This window comes from Podarcis melisellensis (genome assembly GCF_964234715.1).
Source record: "Podarcis melisellensis genome assembly, chromosome: 1".
NCBI classification, from domain to species: Eukaryota; Metazoa; Chordata; class Lepidosauria; order Squamata; family Lacertidae; genus Podarcis; species Podarcis melisellensis.
In genome coordinates this window covers 60,707,547-60,713,113 of record NC_138528.1, presented here as the reverse complement: position 1 = coordinate 60,713,113, position 5,567 = coordinate 60,707,547, and the positions used below count along the sequence as shown (strand labels likewise).

At 41.7% G+C, this 5,567-nt stretch overlaps 1 pseudogene across 1 annotated transcript; it reads right to left on the bottom strand.

Moving 5' to 3' along the window:
• Positions 1 to 4,495: 4,495 nt before the first annotated feature.
• Positions 4,496 to 5,108, bottom strand: LOC309367801 (U6 snRNA-associated Sm-like protein LSm3 pseudogene; annotated as a pseudogene). Its single transcript has one exon. The product of its transcript is annotated as a U6 snRNA-associated Sm-like protein LSm3 pseudogene (transcript).
• Between the last annotated feature and the right edge of the window lie 459 nt (positions 5,109 to 5,567).

The window sequence follows — 5,567 nt, the reverse complement described above, 5'->3', positions numbered from 1 at the left end:
GGGGGCCATGATGTATCATTGTCTAAGGGGATGTTAAGCAGCGCAGAAGGTCGATGTTCTCTAAACAGCACTTTATAGTGCTCTTCCCATGAGTTTGCAGGGATTATTGTGCCCTCGTTAGGAGCTTTGGTTTGGCTGGAAATAATTTTCCAGAAGTTGGTATTGTCTTTTTCTATTGACGCTTTTATGAGGGCCTGCCAGGTGAGAGAGTCTGCGGTTCTTTTTTTGGTTTTTAGTAACTCTTTGTAGTTCTTTTTTTTAAGTTGTAACTCTAATTTAGTGATAGGGTTAGGATTTTGCTGGAAGACCTTAAAGCATTCCCTGAGTATAAGTTTTGCCTGGATGCATTCGCGGTCAAACCATTTTTTGTTGGTAGGGGACGCATTGTGGCTAGATCTCCCGAGTCTTGACAATAGCGGTTGGAGTTTTCGGATTAATGTGTTATAATGGCCAATTGGGGAGGGCTCTCCAGTATCGTTGGAGGTCAGATCAGCCCAGAGGAGTTGACCTTCCATTGATTGTGTCCAAATGCTGAAATTGTTATTAACATAAGGGGACCATTTGATTCTGGATCTGCCTATTTGTTGTAGAACATTAGGATCAGAGGTCTGTGGGGTGAGCCCACATCTAGAGGGTTCCCAAAATTCAGTCCTTTTAAGATTTAGAGGGAGATGGTCACTTTCGGTTCTTATATCTACAGTGAATTCAATATATTCATCAAAGAGTTCTTGGGAGACAAGGATGTAGTCAATAACAGAATGCCTTAAGCCTGACCAATAAGTAAATTGGCCAGGACAGTCTCCCGAGGAGAGGCCGTTTAAAATAACAAGGTTTAATCTAAGTGCCATTAGAAAGAGACATGTACCAGCGAAATTGGTAACTGGGTCAAGTGAATGACGCCTGAATAGGGGCCAGTGTTCGTCATTAGCATTTAGGGGACCCATTCCACTTTCGTTGATTAGTTGTTCGTCTGAATGACCTAGCCTTGCATTAAAGTCCCCACCAATGATTAGGGAGGCAGAGGGAAACTTATTTGAGACAAGGAGAATGCAGTCTTCCAGTTCGTTCCAGATGTTTTTAAGATCAGTTTGTTTCATGAGTGGGGGAATATAAACATTGATGCATATGATCTTAAAGTGGGTAGAGAATATTTTCACAGCCAAAATCCATTTTTTATCGATTTTCAATTGGGTGGGAGAGGTTCCTAGATCTATCGATACGAAGGTGCTCAGACCACCCGCCGGTCTTCCGCCTTTGGGGCCAATTGAGGCACAGGAGTGGAAAGCAAAATAATTGTGTAGATCGAAAGGATTTTGCATCCAGGTTTCTTGGAGCAGGATGATCTTAAACTGTGATACGTAGCTTAGAACGTCTTTGTCCATTGTTTTCGATTGCCACCCAGCAACGTTCCAGGATAGTAATAGAGGTGAGAGTCATTTTGTCTCTTCAATAGCATCTAGGACTTTCCCGGAGTCGTGGAAGATGCAGCCATTGGGTGGTGAAGGCTCCGGTAATGTGGTTAGGGGCGCCACAGCGATTTCGGCGTGGATTTCAGTTGGGCAGAGTAGGGGGGGGTGTTCTGACGTGACCTGAGGAGATTCATATTCCATTTTTCGCTCCAAGTTAGGTGGAGTGTTTGCCTCTTTTATGGGCGCTAGGTCTTCAGGGTTGCGAAGATAGAGTAATAACTCATCTAGTCTGTCCGTTATCTCTGTTTGTTCGGCTTTTGGGAGATGGGAGAAGGAAACAAGTAACTCCTGCTCCATCGAATTCTCTAGATGAGTAGCCTTTGATAGGAGGGGCATGGGGGTCTCTGTCCAACTAATTAAGTCTGAGGGTGGAGAGGTAGAGCTCGTAGTAGGTGGGGTGCCCTCATTTTTAATTGCTTTCCTTTTAGCTGGAAGGTAGGGTATAAGAGGGCAAATCTTAGTGTTGATAAAAACTCTTGTAATAAAAATTCCAAAATTAGTCAGGGAGCTTCGTAGGGACATCATATAAGTTGGAAACTTTTTAGATTTGAAGGTGAGCAGTATCCTCTGCATGTGTGGCTTGCTGTAAATGTGGACAGTGGATTCTAGATCGATGGAAAGGGGATTTATGCCCAAGAGCTCAGCTAGATGCCTTCTTGCGACATGTATAGACGACCAGTTAACAACCTGACCTTTGAAGGGGAGGATAATTAAACAAAGTCTAGTGGCTTGTAGTGAAAGATTGTAGGAAGATGTGGTGTGTAGATCTTCCATAGTTTGTTCATTTTCAAATTTGCAGCCAGTCTGCGGAGTTGAGCGCAGTAGGGCAGGTACTCTGGGTGTTGGTTCGGCCCTATCCTCCGGTAAAACGTCTACGGGGCTGACATTAACTTTTGGGGATACAAAGGATATGATCTTCTCTAAAGAGCCTTTGATGTCTCTTATGTACTTAAAGATACAGTCCACGGTTTTAGCCACAAGGTCTAGCGTGGTAGAGTGTTCAAGTAGTAATTCAGAGAGATGGTTTTCTTGTTCTCTGATGCAGTCTTCCGCCTGAATAGTTGGAACCTTTTTGGGACCTTTTGGTCTCATGATGGTGTTGTTTAGGGGGTCAGTGGGTTGTTTAGCGGAAAGTTCCTTCGGTGTAGTTTCCTTATCTATTATCTCTGCTAATGGAGAGAAGCTATTCGAGGTTGGAATATTAAAAGTATCCTTTGTTTTTCCATGAAAGAATTCGCTGATTTTGGTTTGCTTGGTGAGGGGCAAACATGCCATTTCCTCTAAATCCTCAGATTCTCTGCAGCGTTTTCCAACCCCCCTCCTCGCTTCAGCAGGGCTGTTGAATTGCTGAGTCATCTCTCCCTTTACCTCGCTCTTCTATCTTCCCTAGGTTTTTCAAAGAGTCGAGGGAGTATTTTCCTTGAAAGTATCCTATTCAAGGAAGAGTAGTGTGCCAAAGGTTATCGGCATAACACTAAATTATGCTCCGTCTGTGCCTCCAAACTTGTGGTGAGAACAGCCCATGAATCTTCCTGTAAACTCTTCGCGGTGAGGTGCTTAAATTTATCTGGGCTCAATGTTCATTAAAATAATCTTTAAAAGGAGTCTTTAAAAGAAATAAGATAGTCTTTAAAATAGTCTTTAAAAGGGGTAAGAGAGAATAAAAAGATAAAAAGATAAAATCAACGGGCTCACATTAGTAGAGTGCCGGTCGCCATCTTGAATGTCATCAAAGAGGTGGTGCAAAAGCAGCAAGATGGTGCCAATGGCTCTTGAGGTGTATACTTTGATTTAATAGGACAATTTGAATCGATCTGGATGAATGAATGAATATTTGCATCAGCCACCAGCCATAGCAATAAATCAAAATGTGGTATACAGAGGATAAAGGTAAAAAGTCAATTATATAAAATACATACAGTGGTACCTAGGTTTGCATACATCTTGGTTTGCATACATTTTGGATTACAAACACGTCAAACCCAGAAGTGCGTGTCCTGGACTGCAACCTTTTTTTGGATTACAACCCTTTTTTCCTTTCTATTTTTGGATTATGAACCAATTTTTTTGGAGGCCCCATTGGTGAAAGTGCACCTTGGGTTACAACCTCTTTTGGTTTACAAACGGAGCTCTGGAACAGATTATGGTTGTAAACCAAGTTACCACTGTATTGGGGGTTTGGATCAATAGTCAAATAATGGATCTTATTCTAATTGCCCCAGCTAAAAACCTTGCAACCTTTGCTGTCACCTGCTCCTCTTGATCTGGATGATGTTGCCCAGGGATTTTTTTCTGGGAGTGCTCAAAGGTATACAGTACCAGCACCTCCCCCCCCGCAAAAAAATGTTTAAAGTGTGGAAATTACTGCAACAACTTCATGGTGAGTACCGGCACACACACGCACATCTCTCTCTCTCTCTCTCTCTCCCTCTCTCTCTCACTGATGTTAACTATGGATTGTATTGCCAACATGAAGCAATGCTTTGTGGATCATTCTTCTTTCAGATGCGAAGAGTTGTGTTCATCCTCCGACATATGACCAACAATCCACAAATGCCTAGTTAGTGGAAAGGAGAACTTTCTTTTTACAATGTCACTGCTAGCAGCTTTATCTATAAATAGGCTACTTCGCAGAGCAGGTGTCCAGCTCCTTTATATGTATGCTCTAGCTATTTCTTCTGCTTCCTTTACCCCTTGCAGTTAACAAAGCTGACAATTTGCTCCGTATTTATAATGTGTTTATTGGAAATATTTTTTTTTAAAAAAAATGCATAATAGTCATCACTGAGAAAAAGAAAAAGAAAAGTAGCAGAAAATAAGATAGCTATGGGCATAATTTAAGCACATAAGGGGCTGTTTCCATCTGGTAAGAACAAAGCTGTGAACTTCTTTACAAAAAGTGTAATTAAATGAATTTAAATTGGTTGAGTGGGCTGAGCTTAAGTGTTTTTTGCTTTTTGTTTTTTTGCAGATGCTGAAATGTTTAGGCATATTTTTCCAGTTTGGTTTCTTTCTTTGTTTTTAAATTATTATTTTTTTTACAAAAAAACCCAAACAGATTTATTTCTTTAAAAAGATCAGCGGCCACAAGCGCAACTAAAATTGTTATATCCACTGATTTGAAACATAACGACACCTGCACTTAAGTTATTTCAGAAAAAAACCTTATATCAATTTATATGCCAAATGATCTTACGCCTTCACAACAATCAGGTTTGGATGGTCTTTCAGAATTAGGGGCAGAATCTTAATGTTTAAGGGTATCAGAAGATAGTGTCCAGAGGTCCAACATTTTCGAAACGATGACCATTTTTTTCATGGTTTCAGCCAACCCTCAGTGGAGGAGCTACAAGTACAACTCCATCTCCCCGGACAAACAGCATTGGAATATTCCTTTTGGTAGATTTATAAATCTCTTCATAGGTTTCTTCATCAATTTCTATTGTTGTCACAGTCTCCTCAACATCACCCAAAATCATATTTAAGTGCTGGTCATAGGCATGTAATCTGCCTCGAAGTTCTCGGTCATTTCTCATTTTTACATAAATTCGTTCATCAAGACTGAGCCTGATGACATCCAAGGGCTCTTCTACAGTATTTGTGGTTTGTTGCTGGTCCACCTCGTCCGCCATTTTTTCAAAGCCCTCCAGTTTGGTTTCATATCTGATTTTTATTTCAGGAACTTGAAATGCAACGAGTGCAAAATCTTAGGGATGTCCCATGGAGGACCTTACGGTCTTCAAACAAAAACATCTTGGAGGTCCTGGGCCACAGGGAGGTTAGGCTGGCCTCAACTAGAGCCAGGGCTTTTTCAGCCATGGCCCTGATCTGGTGGAACGGTCTGTCACAAGACTAGGGCCCTGCGGGACTTGACATCTTTCCGCAGGGCCTGCAAGACAGAGCTGTTCCGCCAGGGCTTTGGCTAAGGCACAGTCTGACCCCCTCCTTTGGTAATCCTCACAGAACTCTAGCCCAATGGTTGCCATTAATTTAATTTAATTTTGAATTGATTTTAAAATGAATTGATTTTAGAATGCTGTGTTACTTTTATTGTTGTTAGCCGCTCTGGGGAGCCCAGAGGAAGGTGAGCTGCTTTGG